The sequence below is a fragment of the Myodes glareolus genome, chromosome 8 (genome assembly GCF_982192425.1).
Source record: "Myodes glareolus chromosome 8, mMyoGla1.1, whole genome shotgun sequence".
NCBI lineage: Eukaryota > Metazoa > Chordata > Mammalia > Rodentia > Cricetidae > Myodes > Myodes glareolus.
Window position 1 is genome coordinate 40310441 of NC_142033.1, and position 15606 is coordinate 40326046.

A 15606-nucleotide genomic window follows, 5' to 3' on the forward strand; every position below is an offset into this window, starting at 1 on the left:
CTACAGGGAAATGTCACCCATTCTGCAGCAGGCCACTCTGTGACTGGGTTTGCAGCTGTGGACGATAAGGAAGGTGTTTATCTGTGGCCTGAGCTTTTCAAGCCATCACTACTCAGTGCAGTTCATCGCCAAGAACTGACCGGGTACCCAAAGGAATCAGAGATATATCCCATTAATAATCAGACGGACAGGGGGGCTTCGTGGCAATCAGACTATACAAGGAACGTGGATGGTCTCAATGGATGTCACGCTCCGAATGCTTTTTGCTTGCTGGGTGAGATTTCCCGGGAAAAGCTGATCCTGATGAGGACTTTGTAGAGTATTAATGATGTCATGTTCTGTCTTTCAGTAATCATCTCCTCCCCCATCAAATCCTCCTTTTATCTTGGGGTGCAAACTTAGGGCGTGATACATGATAGGCAAGTGCTCTACCAGTGAGCTATATTCCCAGTCACTTAAAAAAAAAAAAAAACAACCTAATTCCTGATTTAGTTTCAGGCCATTCCCACTAGGGTCATAAATACATGAGAAGCCACATGGCAAAAAGAAAAATATTCAGGCTTTCAGTGTTAAGAGTTCAAAGGCATATTCAAATCCTTCCTCAGCTGCTACTTGGGATATTAGACTTGACTTAGTCTGAGTTTTCATTTCCTCAACCGTAAGTGGCTATGGATAATACAACCCACCTGCTGGCAGATTCCAAGCAATATATGCAAAGTATCCAATGTCTTGTTTCCAGCATTTAGAAATTAGAAGCCATTGTCATCTGGGGGTTGATGGCACCATCTGATGGGTCCAGAGACCTTGGTCTTATCTACATGGTTTATATTTTTCAATAGCTCTATAGTTAACTTATTTTTCTCAGCTCTTTGTTCAAATTAGTCCAATATAATATACCCTACAGGCTTTTATCCCAGCATCACACACCCTTCTTAATTGCTCTTACTGTCTAGCATATCACCTGAATTTCCTACTTAATAGATCAATAGTGGCAGCCATGTTTTCACACTGAACTATGAGCTCCTCAAAGGCAGGTGTTTTGTCCACTGATGCATTTCTAGTGCTTGGTGGACTCTTGATATTTGATTTAAAAAAAATGAAGAATTGAATGTGCTTCACATTTTAAATGTTGGATCTGTTAGGGTGATACACCCTCAAAGTTGTCCCATATCAGCTGTTGAGAAAGTGTAACACACCAGACAATGCTAGTGGGGTGCCTAGAACCAGTGAGGGGGGGCTTTCGACTGGCTCTCACCCAAGGCACATGGACAGAAAGCATTCTTTGCATGGACTTAAGTATTCACCACCTGCTCCAACACCTAAAATGAGTCACGATTTATGCCCATCAGGCAGCACGGGATGGGGGGGGATGTTTGAACAGCCCATGACAAGGAGGGGACTTCTGCTAAAATGAACAGCTCCACAAGTGTGATGTTGACCAAGCTCAGGATGTTTGACAGAAACCTGCTTTTTAAATGTGTAGACAGTTTCCACATCCACGAAACACGGTTGCCTTGTTCAGGCAGCTGTGTCAATAGCTCACCAAAGCCCCAACTATCAATCACAGGGCACTGACTAGGATTTTAATCAAACACAGGAGCTCTTAAATTGAACAGAGAGGCCTCCATCGTGCAAAGGTGCAACAACACTGACAACGCCTTGAATCCTGATTGCCAAACCTTTAATATCTATCACAGCCTTTTACGACTGGTACATGAGCTCCATAAGAGAAAGGAGAGCATCCATATCTAAATCTGAGGAAAATATTCGGTGCTTGTAGTTACATGATAAATGTTTACTGAACGAATGAATAAACTTATTTAATTCAATACATATTTCAAAGACTCTTTACAAAATCCCAGAGATACAACTGAAGGATGAGAGACCAAAGGCAGTTGATTCAATAAGATGGATAAAAGTTGATCACAACACACACGCGCACACACATGCACGCACAGACACATTTTGTGGGTTGGTTCTTTTTTTTTTTTTTCTGAGCTTGAGATGAGATAGAGGCCCAAGTATGTAATTCAACTGCTAAATGAGCTAATGCCATCTCAGCCAAAATTAGAAATTAAGAAAAGCAGAGGTAGGGTTTGACGAAATGGCTCAGGGGTTAAGAGCACTTTTTCTTGCAGAGAACCAGAGTTCAACTCCCAGCACCCATATAGTGGTTTACAACCATCCAGAACTCCAGTTTCAGGTGGTTAGACGCCCTCTTCTGACTTCTTCAGGCACCAGACACACATGTGGGGTACAGACATGAGTATAAGAAAAACATTCATTATATGTAGATATAATGAAATAAATATGAAAGTAAAATTTAAAAGAAAATTAATGTGTCTAGAGCATAAGAAATAACGACTTTCCTGAATTAAAACAAACAAACAAATGAAGCAAAACAACAACAATAAAAAGGCGACTGTATCTAGGAAAGAGATGTGTGAGTCTGGGTGCACAGTTTGGAAAAAATAAATCTTGACACGATGGTGAATGGTCCAGAATTAAAAGCATGGCTTTTAATGGAAGGAACTAAATAGTATAAGGACATGCTGGGAGAATCCATCAGAGCAGGAGAGTCAGTGAAGCAGTGCTGGTCCCCTTACCATTTTGGCCCTAGCAGTTCCCTGCGCCTATCTATCCTAGACGTGTGAGCATGTAAGGGATTGACACTTGTTTATTCTTCTTGAGATCTGGCAACTATTACATGTCCAAGGACAATAATAGAAAAATGAAACAGAGACGATGGGAAATCTTTCCCATATAAAAACAAGCTAATTGCCCCCCCTCCACACACACACACGCTTAGAGTTGGTTCTAAGGTTTAGGGGCTCTGACGAAAATAACCTTTGGCTTTATAGAGATGGAGTTCTCCATACGAAGCAGAGGCTTCACGGAATTTGAGCTTGGAGATGAATGTAATGACAGCTGAGAGTCTGTCTAGGCACAGGCTGCTGTCATGAGAACTTGAATCAGACAGTGTGCATTTTGTTTTTACATTACCACACAATAGTACAAGATCTAGCACACAGTCAATATACAGTAAGCATTTAGTAGATGCTAATAATAAAAGATGCCAAGGCCGGTCAGCAGTACCTAGATCCAAGAGAGACTATTACAGAAACTGGTTCTAGAACTTTCAGTGGGAGTTCATCATCAGGTTACCAGGACTTCTGGTCTACCCTGGAATACTAAGCCAGCCGATCATTCTGCTTACATCCCTGTCATGCAGAGTTAGCACAATTTAGATTTTCACCAGAAGACATTCCAGGCTCTGTGACCTGGTACCCAGGGCGTCTCAATTCTTGATCCTTCTCTCCTTAAACTCCTGCTCTCCAACTACATCCTACTCTGCTTTGTGGACATAGTTCCCTTGGACAGTTTGCTCTGTGCTTCTGCACACCCACATCTTCTTCCATCTGCCCGGAACACATATGCCTGGCAAATTCAAAGCATTGCAACAAACTTCCAAACTCTCCTTTTGTCTACCAAAAAAAAAAAAAAGCTTTCTCAAGATTCCCAAGTAGGCTTCATTAATGTCCTTCTCTGTATTCCCATGGTACCTTGGTCTGTATCTTTCTTAATACCTGCTATTTTAAGTTGAAATGTCTGTCTCCCCGCACAAATAATCGATTCTCCTCAGATGGACAACCATACCTTCCATGGCTAGAACCCCAAACTCACAGCCGTGGGTACCACAGAGGTTCACATGGTCTGAAATAACGGGGGCAAGCTTGCTGCCCTTGCCTAGAGTGACCCAGAGATCAGTGGTTATGTTTCCAAAACGAGGAGATGATGCTTATGATGCTTGAGCCCTGATGACCGATGGCCTCGATAATCACTTTACAGCCCTCATAATAATCACATAAGCCTCCCTTCAGACTCTAAAAACTAAATTCCTTCCATTTTTAAAAAACAACTCAGCTCAGAGCACTAATGTAATATCCTAAGTGGACAATTTTACAAGCTACCCCCAGGAGCCCTGACTGTCCTCTCTTTCTTCTTCAACCTGATCTACCTCTGCGTACATCAACTTTCACACAGTTGTAACTAAATAACATCAAACGCAGAGCCTCACAGAAAGCGAACACATTAAACAAATATCCTTAAGAGCCATTGGATCCAGGATCCCGAGAAAAGGATGGCACTGACAGTGGATGCGCTGAGGGTCCAGGAGAGGCAGGGATGGGGGCGACTGCACCGCTGTGACACAAAACTTTCAAGTGCTTATGCTTACAGCTTGATAGGTTAGTGAGGGGCAGCCTCAGAGAGCGACACAGCAAGGGGCAAAGGAAAACCAGACCCTAAGAGAACAGAGTCATCTGCTCCATGTGCAAAATGATGTTGGTTATAGAGTCCTGGGTACTTGGCCTACGGTTCCAGGTTTCCAGAACGTTCTTTCTTCCTCTCAGGATGCTCATCATGCAGGCTTAGCAGGTGCCATGTTTTAGAGATCAGTATGTAGGGGCGTAAAAGACGAGCCACACAGACTGAAGAAAATCACACGCACCACGGAGGCAACACCTTGCCGACACACAGCAAGCACCCTCTCCCCCACTATGGGGCTTTGCAAAAGTCCCTAAAAGACCAAATAACACATCATTTTATCCTCGAGGGCCTTGTGTTTTCTGTCCTAGCTGCTCAGCTCCCCCATTGCGGAAGGAATGTAATCAGGATGTTGCAAAAATGCAGAGGCCCGGCTGATTCCAGTGTTTACAGATAAAGATGAAATTCCCACTTCATTTTCACATGCCACACAGCATCGCTCTCTTACCATTTCCTCAACCCTTTAAAGACCTAAGAGCCAGTCCCAGCCCAGGCCACAGATGAGGCCTGCTTTGTTCTATACAAATGCTCTTGTTTGACCTCCTGTGGGTTTTTTTACAGCCAAAATGTCAGCAAAATGGCCCATTCCTGGAAGAGTCTCAGTATTTGACCATTTCAGTGGTAAACCTAACTTTCATCTCACAAAGCAAAGCAAAGTGCATCTTTCAAGACTTCTTTTCTTTCTTGTCATTTTCTACGGAAGTTTGACACCCTGAACACCATTTCGTTTGTTGTTTGTTTGTTTTTGCATGAGTTGGAGATTTTATTTTTTATTATTAATTACATTTTTTTTCATTTATTTTACATAACAACCACAGTTCCCCCTCCTTCCTCTCCTACCACCTGGTACCCCTACCTCCCATCTACCTTCCTCCCCACCAACTCCTCCTCTGTCGTGTCCATTCGGAAAGGGGCAGGGCACCTCCCATGCATGTGGACAAAGTATAGCACATCAAGTTGAGGCAGGACCGAGCTCCTCTCGCTGCATCAAGGTTAGGCTAGATAATCCAGGTCGGGGGAGATGGGTTACCAAAAGCCAGCTAAGTGTGCTAGGGACAGGTCATGATCTCACTGCCAGGAGCCTTACAGTCAGACGAAGCTACACAACTGTCACACACATGCAGAGGGCCTAGACTGGCCCCCAGGCAGGCTCCCTAAGCCCAGAGTCCATGATCTCCCATGCACTCAGGTCAGCTGTCTCCATGGGTTCCTCTGTCATGACCTTGACCCTCTGGCTCACACAATCTTTCCTTTCTGTCTTCAACAGGACTTGCGGAGCTCAGTCCAGTGCTTGGCTGTGGATCTCTGCATCTGCTGAACCCCATTTTGAATGGTCTCTTATGAGCCTGGCAATATAAGCCAAGGCTGTAATAAATGCCCACGATTCTGAAAAGTCAGTGAAAGCCATGGAGTGTATAGACAGAGTTAGAGGGACCAAAGACGCATCACCGCTCACAAGCCATCTGTTCTTCTATTGAGTTGAGCAGCTGTCCTAACAATGACTTTCAAACCTAGCATCTTGAATGACACTGGTCTCCTACCAGAGGCAGAACGATAGACGAAACATTGGAATCAGAGGTCATTGTCTACCTGTGTACCTCTAATAGGATTTCTTTTATGCTTAGCTGTTAACTATAGCTTTCTTTCTCATGAAACTTTGGTGTGACTCTCTTTCATGAACACTGGAACTTACATTAATTAATCATATTTTCCATGTTGTTATGGCACTAGGAAACTAAAGCCAAGTTCCTATCCCAACTACAGAAACTATATATGTATCTTTTGGTTATATTGATACTTTCCATGGTCAGAGCTTTTATCTTTTCCAACTATATTAGTGAATTCTTATAAGTTTTGGTTAGAACAAAAGTGAGATATCAGCTAATGAACTCGTTAATCTTAGTGTAGCCTGGTCTTCTCATTGAAACATACACAAAAACAAGCATGCTAGTAACGCATACAAAAAAAAAACATGTTAGCAACATGGTCACATCAAGATGAACCAAACAAGGCCTTTCTCTCAAACACCCCTTCTCCAGGCATGCACATCTCCGTATGCTTCTGGTCTTCATCTGGCTGTCTGCATCTAGTCACCATGGCGCTTTGTGTTTACACAAACAATAAGCAAGGGAAGAATTGCTGCCCATTTCCTGACAGCTATTACTTAGAATTTCAGGCCAAGTGCTTGGGAGTCCAACTCTGCACACCAGAGATGGTGAGGAAAGATAAGTCCAAGCCGTCTAGTCTGCAGTTTTGAAAGTAGAAGACTTATTTTTTTCTAAATGCCCAGAAGAGTGAAATAAGCCAACAGTATCAGTGATTTTTCTTATCCATTTAGCAACTGGTATTAACTGGGCATAGAATCTTAGAATAGAAAAATGAACCAGCCGGATTTTGCACCACATTTTGACTTTTACCTTTGTATACACAAGAAACAGATCTTTTCAATGGCCTTTTAGGTGTGTGTGTGAGAGAAAGAGTGTGTGTGCACATGTGTGTGTGTTGTACACATGTGTTTATACGGTGTGTACATGTGTGTGTCCCTTCCTGAATAAACATGCAAAGACCAGAGGAAGACATTGGGGTGTCTTTTTCTATTGTTTTTTGACTTATTCCCTTTAGACAAGGTCTCTCACTAACCCAAAAGCTTCCCCTTTTGGCTAAGCATGCTGGCCAGTGAGTTCCAAAGATCTGTCTGTCTCTGCTCCCCAAAACACATGCTTGTACAGCAGGTTCTGACCCACCCCATTATCTCCTCAACCCAGGAAACAGATTTTAGACATCAGAGGAACATGTGGAGGATGGAAGGAGGACTCTGCAGGCTTTGGGCAAACTGTATATTGCTCCTGAACTGTTAGCTACTGTATAAAATGTGGGTTCTATGCTATACTTCTCAAGGTTGCTGAGAAAACAAACAAACAACAAAAACAAACCAAACAAACAAAAACCAGAGGAAGAGGACAGTGTTTAGAACGTGGCAAAATAAAAGTGAGAAGATGGTTGGAGAGATGGCGCAGTAGTTAAGAGCACTGGTTGCTCTTCCAGAGGACCTAGGTTCAAGAATGTGTGGTACATGGTGACTCACAATAGTCTCTAACTTTAGGCCCAGGTACCATACATTCTTGTGGTGCATGTATATACAAATATATGCAAACAAAACACCCCAACACATAAAAGTAATTTACAAACTTTTAAAAATTTAACCAACAGGAGAAGGACAGGCTGCCAGACTCCAGGACTCCAAGTCTCCTATCTCTCACTCAGGCATGCCTATGAGCAAGGACCTTCTGGCCCACGGGGTCAGTGTCCTAGGAAACACAGCCACCCTTCCCATCTACCACTTGGGATTACTGTGAAGAAGAAACAACAGAGACAAGATGCTTAGCACAGAATCAGCATGTGACATACAGCTAACTGCCAGTAACAATGTCTGACACGTAGGAAGCGTTCAGCTGATGGTTGCCATCGCTAATAGATGTACTCCAGTGAGAAGGACTAGGGTCCCAAGCCTCACAGGTATAATGCTCTTTGGCATCATTCCGTATTCTTTCCTTTCACAAATAGGAAAATTCACACTCTTCTACTCTGGAGGCAGAGCCCAGTCTGTAACACATGGCTTTGGGCTTCAAGTTCTCCATTCTTAGCTAGAAACCACACTGTATTCCTGGTCTTTCTGCCTCCAGCAATGGTGGGGTCATTATGGAAACCAGTCTCCCATGCTCATAAAGGGAAAGCTGGGAAAAGATTTAAGCATTGGGCTTGGTAGGGGCTGCCACTGGTGACAAGGCAGAACTCAACTTTGTTCTTCATCCACAGCATGTGGATCTGGAAGGCATCAATATTTAATTTTTGTGAAACTGGCCAAAGGCCTATAAATTAAAAATATAACTATAGGAAATCAAAATGACTTTGGGGAATTAAAGACTGATAAATTATACTTTGGGATAGAGCCAGGTCATAGAGTCATTAATCAAACAAAAGACCCCGATTTTTCTTTTTAATATGAGAAAATTTACTAGGGTCTTTAGAGTTTTTTTCCAGTAGTGACAAGGAAGTTCTCAAACAGGATTCTCATGAACAGGACTTTCTAAATAATGAATACTGTGATCATTGCTAAAATAGTTTCAAGTGAAATATTATTCCAAGTGTTTAGTTCAGCATACACTTCAAAATCAAAATAGAAACCAAAAAATCAGCAAGTGACTGATCGCAGAGATGGGACCGTTCAGGTTCTAAGCATCGTGAGAGTTTATGGCCTATAGCACAAACCTCAGATAGCCATCAGTAGGAGAAATGCCATGGTCTTACAAGTGGTCAAAGTCACAACCACCATTCACTGAAAGTTCATTAGGGCTAGACAACACATTGAGTTGACCTACATGTCCTTGTTCTTCACAAATGAACTGATTAAACGCTGTGGTGGATTGAAAGAAAATGGCCTTTAAAGGGAGTGGCACTATTAGAAGGTGTGGGCTTGTTGAAGGAAGTGTGTCACTGTGGGGGTGGACTTCAAGTTCTCTTTTGCATTCGCTTTGCTCAGTGTGACAGTCAGTAGACTTCCTGAAGCCTGTAAGATGTAGCACTCTCAGCTCCAGCACCACACCTACCTACATGGCGCCATGCTCCCCATCCTGATGATAACGGACTGAACCTCTGAAACTGTAAGCGAGCCACCCCAGATAAATGCTTTCTATCTAAGAGTTGCCAAGGTCATGGTGTTTTCTTCCCAGTAATAAAAACCCAAACTGAGACAGATGCAATTATGATGCCCTTTCACAGATATGGAAGCAGAAGTTCAGGGAAGGATGCGAGAGAGGAAGGATGTGTAAGAGAGGGACACTAAGACCTGCACGAGAGTAGTGACCATCACCAACTGCTTGGGAACACATACCATGTGCCAGGCAGAATCTGGTCACTCTGTTCATGTCGCTCAATTAAGCCTGGCCACAGCCTCATGAGGTTGGTGTGAAAGTTCCTCTTCACTTAACTGGAGAAGGCTGAAACATACTGACCTATGACCCCTAACAGAAGTTGCTCAGCAGGATGATGAAGCTCCATAATTTACCCCGCAGCCAGTAACACGCCACAGGAAGACAAGTGTTGCATGATCTCAGTTGTATGTGGGGGCTGAAAAAGCCAAACTCACAATGTACAGGGTAGCCTGGCAGTGAGCACAGACTATTGAGAAGGCCAGGACATGATCAGGGCGGTACTGGTCAGAGGGCGCGAGGTTTCATTTAGACCAGAGGAGCAAGTGAGCTTTCATGGCAGGATGATGGCTGTGAGTTCTCGTGATCCACGCTTCAAGTTGGCTGGGTCGGTTTCAAATGTTCCCACCTCAAAATGGCAAGCGTGTGAGGTGCCACACAGATTCATTTGCCTGGCAGTCATCCTTCATCATAACATCTGGCCGGACCCCACAAATAGCTACAATTATTTGTTACTTAAAACAAATTTGAAAAAGAACAGCAAGAAGCAGCGGGTGTAAAGAAAGTCCCCGTTCTCAAACCTTTGACATTCTAGTAGTGAAGACCCAAGCCAACAGGGAAATCTCTGGGGCGTGAGTGGGGAAGGGGCTGCCTTGACAGTAGCTGAGGAACGAAACATAATGCGGAGCTGGAAGTAACTAGAGACGACATCAGAGGGTGGTATTAGCTGTGTTATGCTACAGCTCACTCCAATCTAGGGCTGTGACTTATCACAGCAGAAGCAATATGCTCACTGCCTGGCCCAGAGCATGCTAAGTGGAATAGTAAATCAGGCAAGAAAAGGGAGGGAGGTACAGGTGCTTTAAAGGCTTGGGAGCAGGGAAGGAATGAAGAGGTTAAAAAGAAGAAGAAAGTGAAGATTAAAAAAACCCAGGGATACATCAATTCCATTCCACAGGCAGACAAGTATAACAATATAAGCAGGCTCATGGGGATTGTCCTCATTAAAAAACACAGCTCCTGGGACTGAGACAGTTCAGTCATATGCTACATGATGCATAAGCATGAGGGCAAGTGTTCCATCCCATGGAACATACATTGGAAAAAATGGGTACTGCAGCTTATACCTGTAATCACAGTGCTGGGTGACCAGAGACAGCGGGTTCCCTGAGCTTGTGAGCAAGCAAGCCTAGCTGATTTGGCAAGCTCTAAATTCAGTGAGAGATCCTGACTCAAAAAAAAAAAAACCCAAACACAAACATAGAATGACTGAGATACACACTCATTGTCAACCTGTGCCCTGTACACACACGCACATGCCCATGTGCCTCTGCATATATGCATATGTGTTCATGCCTGTGTGCACATGCACATGGAAACAATAAATGTGTGAAGATGTCTTTCTACATCGAAGGCAGTCTTTATTTGCAAATATTAAGCAAATGTTCATTAGAAGTCTGTGACAGTGTCTGGACTGTCTTGATGGCTAAGCAGGAAAGCCAGATAGGAACAATGAGTCATTTTGTTCATTGTTAATATTTCATGTTTGCAAACTGAACCAACTGAACTATGGCTGAAAACATATAAAACATCAAATGAGCATAAATATATAAATAAGCATGAATATATATTACTGGAATATTATTTTTCCCTCCAACTGTTTCAAAGCACAGGCTCTGTTTACCTAACTTTGGGAAGTCAAACCTGTGCCTTACACTCTAGGGAACCCTTGTCTGACTACGCATGAGAGACTATCTATCACTCACTGGTTTAGTGACTTAATGGCCATGAACTAGAATGATGGAGAATTCAACAACTACAAGCCAAGATGGAACTGTTTCTTCTCAAGACTGTATGTAAGCAAGTAACCACTGGTTCAGGTCAAGACTGAGATTATGGCCAGATGCAGTGGTAGCTACGCCATCACTCTTGCTATAGCCTTCTCCCAGAGCTCTTTGTTTTCCATCCCCGATGACAATTGTCCATCACTTTCCACAGCTACTCTCTTCTCATGCTGACAAAGAGGAAAAACAAAACAAAACAAAAAACTACTCAACCTCTTTCTTACATAATGTGTTCCCTGCCACCCCCAGGAGATTCAGAACTCAAAGGGCCTTGATGCTTTTATCAATGCCACTCAATGTCAAGGACAGGAAATAAAAATATTTTTCTTGTCCGACTCAAATACAATACCCCTTTGTGAAGCTGCTTTAAAAAAAAAAACTAGAAACAAAAAAATTTGAGAAATATTTCAGGTGAGAGATAGTCATCAAAATATTCCATTTTGTTAAAAACATCTCCAAGCTTTTCTTAGCGTTCCAGCTCACACAGCACTAAACTTCAGCATGATTAATCTGTTTCACCCTCGTAGTGGAAGGAACTCTGAGGTCATCACAAAGGAGAGAGCAAGGACCTGTCCCGTGGGACAGAAGTCCCTGCAGGCAGGAGTCAAGTTAGAGGGTTGTTTTCAGAATGGGAACAGGACAGAAGGGCAAGGGAAGAGGGAATAATGCAAATTGCTGCATCCTCATTACCTGGCAACTGGAGTTTAGATCAAGGACCCAGGGGGTAACTTAGGCAACCAGGAGAGTCCCTGAAGGCTAAACCTATGACAGCAAAGTGTGCATGTTCTCATCAGTTGCTCAGCACAGATAAATGAGGCCCTTCGTTTGGGAAGCTTAACTGTGTCGATGTCAGTGGACCTAGCAACTGGAGGTGAAAGGGGACAGCAGGAGTGTGGCGTCTAGGGTGGGCTCAGACATTACAGCTCCAGTGGAGGAAAGACTCACACGTAGAGATATGCACGACGGGAACAGGACTTTGGGGAACGGGGTGAACTTGGTAATGAAAAGCTAGGGACCTGCAGGGCACCAGAAGCTCAACCTGACCTTCTTTCTTAATGGCTTCTCCATGCCACACCAGTCCCCTGGGCTCAACTCCTCCCCTCAACAGGAGAAAAGTAGATGACAGCCAAGTCTGCTTTAAGTCCTGCCAAGAAAAACTTTGCAGGGTTAAGAACATACATACAAAAGCTTTAAATATCATGCTACTGTGGCTACTTTTTTCATAGGTTTCCAGGGCACATATACGCACAGGGAAAGATTGCTTTTATTCAAAGGGCTCAAGAATGCTCACAGTCTACCAAGGAGCTGCTAAGTCCTTCAGCTCTTTCGTCAGCTGTATCTGTTCTCCAAAGGGCTGGAGATTTGTTTCAGGGCAGTTGATCTTTGAGTTGGCCCATTAGAACTCAAAGCATAGCGTGGAAAGCCTCCAGCATAATCTCAGTACTGTGGCCGAGCAGGTTTGGGGGACATGGGTGGGCAGGCGGGAAAACAACACTAATTCACTGTGTTCCTTGAACAGGAAAGTCCCCACAGGAGACAAGGATGAATTTCAGGTAGGAAAAGCAACATAAATATCTGAAGGAGGATGACTTCCACAATGGCGAGTTTGTGGACATGCCTGGCAAATCTGTCATATCCATATACACAAAAGAAGGGGAGGGGATGACTAACCAGGACTTGTGAGAGATCAAAGTGATAAAAATAATCTCAAAATAATGCACACTACACATTTTCTAGAAAGGTACAGACAGATATCTTTGTATCGTCGTCATTGTCATCATCATCATCATCACCATCATCATCATCATCATCACAGCCCTACAGCCAAGATACCAGAACCCCAAATGGCAGCACTGCTCTAGGCTAAGGGACCTAGTAGGAGATGTAAGATCTGGATGGGAGAATTAAGATGGTGACAACATCCCTTTAAGTGCTGTTCAGTCAACCATGCACGTAAAGATGACACAACGACTAGGAAGGTACACATCACTGTGCTGCAGCACGCACGCGCCTTCATCCTAGTGCTCAAGGAAAAAGCCAAAGTTCCGTTCTGAAGCCTTTATCGAATTATTCTTTATCAATAACAACCCAGCAGTCAGATATTGTGGTAAGAACCTGAATGATCAGAGAAGCAGCAGAGAAGCAACCAGTGACTTCCCCCCTCTCTCTCCTTTTTTGATCTAAAAAGAGCTGAGAATCTTCCTAAGCCCCTCCCTACTACATCCTATATCTCTCTGTCTTGGTCCCCCAAAACCTCTATGGCTAATCATGGCCAGCTAGTAGGTAGGCCCACCATCCGAATCAAATTTTATTGTCAATCTTGAGAGTGTCAGAGTGTGATCAAAATATGCCCCAACTTTCCACTCAATCTAGGCCGAGTAAAACAGAAGTGGACTTTAGATGCCATGTGTATTGAACCTGCCGGTTTCATGAAAAACCTAACTTTCTAGATACAAAACACCTTCTCTACAGGAGCACAAAGAAGACCTCAATACAATCAAACCTAATTCAACCTTTCCCTGCAGAATCACCATGGTGGCTGGGACCCTGTACTCATATCCTGAAAACTTGGGGTGGGGGCTAGGGGTGTCTTCAGGCACTTACTGCTGCTCAGTGCAGTAGGACTCGGGTCTACATGTTCTCCATACCATTCCACCTCCACTTTGGTCAAACTGACTGTTCCCCTGCCTGAGCTGCTTTACAAAATTTTTCCCAACAAGGTTTTACCATTTGAGGGTAACAGCAGATTCTGTGTGCTTGGCAGCAATTCCATTGCCTACTGAGCAAGGAGGAGCTGTGGAGAAGTAACCCAGGGGCAGCAGCTCATGGGGTGAGCTTTGTCAATAGGAACATGATTCCTCCAGGCACCCAGAAACAGCTGGGTGTTCCCACCCCAAACCCTATCTGGGCATCATGCACCACAGCAAACAGGCCACTGGAAATGCAAAGGAGGAGAGGGTGTGAATTCTGGGGCTGATGGACACACACTGAAAGAGGAGGACCTTTCTGGTGGTAATAAGTGACATTTATTGAGTCCAAAGTTGTCTGCATCCTGCCGTGGCTCTATAAACAAGTCTTAGAGCCCTCTTTTTTTTTTGCTAGACTTTTCCTTGCATGCATTAACCAGCCCCAGTTATGGGTGTCATGGGGAGGTAAAGCTGTGTGAAAAGATTGCCCAGTTTGACACTAAGAAGTCTGCAGTAGCCAGCCTCAAAAGGATACCCAAAGGAAAGAAAATGATTCAGAAGAGAAAAATAACCCCGTGGCTAAGTGGAAAGAAGAAAAAAAGGCAGCTGCCACAGCTCCTGAAGGGAGCTGGATGAATGTGAGCAAGAACTGGCTGCTGAGCCCAAGGCCAAGGGCCTCTTCATTCACCTGCCCAAGAGTATCTTTTTGTTGGATGAGTTTAAGCAGAAGTGCTCCAATGAAGCCACCCTCTCTGTCGCACTGTGGTATTGTGGGGAGCACTTTGATAAGGATGGCTTGTCCCTGTGGTATGCTGAGTCTGCTTCCCTGTAGAGTTTGTCCAGCCTGTCATGAGTTGTAACCACATCATAGGAATGTACCAGAGACTGGACAAATGGGGGAAGAATGCCCTTCCTAGTGCTACCCTCTTTGGAACCAACAACAACAGATCCGTTTCTGGTGCTTGGGTCTACTGAAGCCAAGAGGATGCCTCTCCACTGAGTTAGGTTGGCAGGTGAACTTGGAATCATATACATGGCAGAAAATGGATGCTAACAGTCAGGAGATCTATACCCTGGTTTGAGAGCACTTTTTCTGGAACAAAGAAAATAAACACATAATTCATGTATTTTATATCCTTGTATTTACATGCACAACTATAGATCAACATGTTTCTTTTAAAAGATGGCATGTGCATGTTTATAGTTAAAACTAAATACCATTAGACATTCTGAGCCCTGAGGTCGACCAGCTGTCCTGGAACACTCACTAGAGAAGAAAGTGCTGGATCCACAGAAAGAATTGGCATCCAAATCTCTTAGGCAAAGATCCATATGTTACCTTCTCCTTCACCCATCTGATGCAATTAAGCTTTCTTCAAATCAAAGATATTACTCACCCAAAAAGCACATGCTGATGATAACAGAGGTTCATTATTTCTTGAGAGTCAATGGATCCCTTGGCCAATATATGTGGTAATTGGTAATAGGTAATTCTTCAGGACTATTACAAGAAGTAGCTCATAATTTCTTTAGCTCTGGCTTTCACTGTGTGACAGTTCCTTTATAGAAGCACTGCCCAGGAAGGTTTTCTTTCTTATTGTTAATCCTTACACTGATGTGAGACACTCCTCCCTCACAGTGAGACAAAATGTGAGCCCTATGATAAAGTGATGTCTGCAAAATGATGGGGGTGGGGAAAGGCCTGTGTATATTTTTTAAGAGAATAGAAGAATTTATTTCAAGAGAATAGAACTGGATCAGTGTCAGAAAACAGCAGGGGTATTTGAAGGGGAAGTGAGGAAAACGGTCAGCCAGCTTTTC

General features: G+C 43.6%; 1 protein-coding gene and 1 pseudogene across 15 annotated transcripts in view; one reads left to right on the forward strand and one right to left on the reverse strand.

Moving 5' to 3' along the window:
• LOC125387582 (LIM and calponin homology domains-containing protein 1) overlaps nucleotides 1-15606 on the reverse strand; it is a 317590-nt gene that overhangs the window by 136197 nt on the left and 165787 nt on the right. The window lies entirely within an intron of this gene.
• LOC125387390 (elongation factor 1-gamma pseudogene) overlaps nucleotides 1-15606 on the forward strand; it is a 51071-nt pseudogene that overhangs the window by 32739 nt on the left and 2726 nt on the right.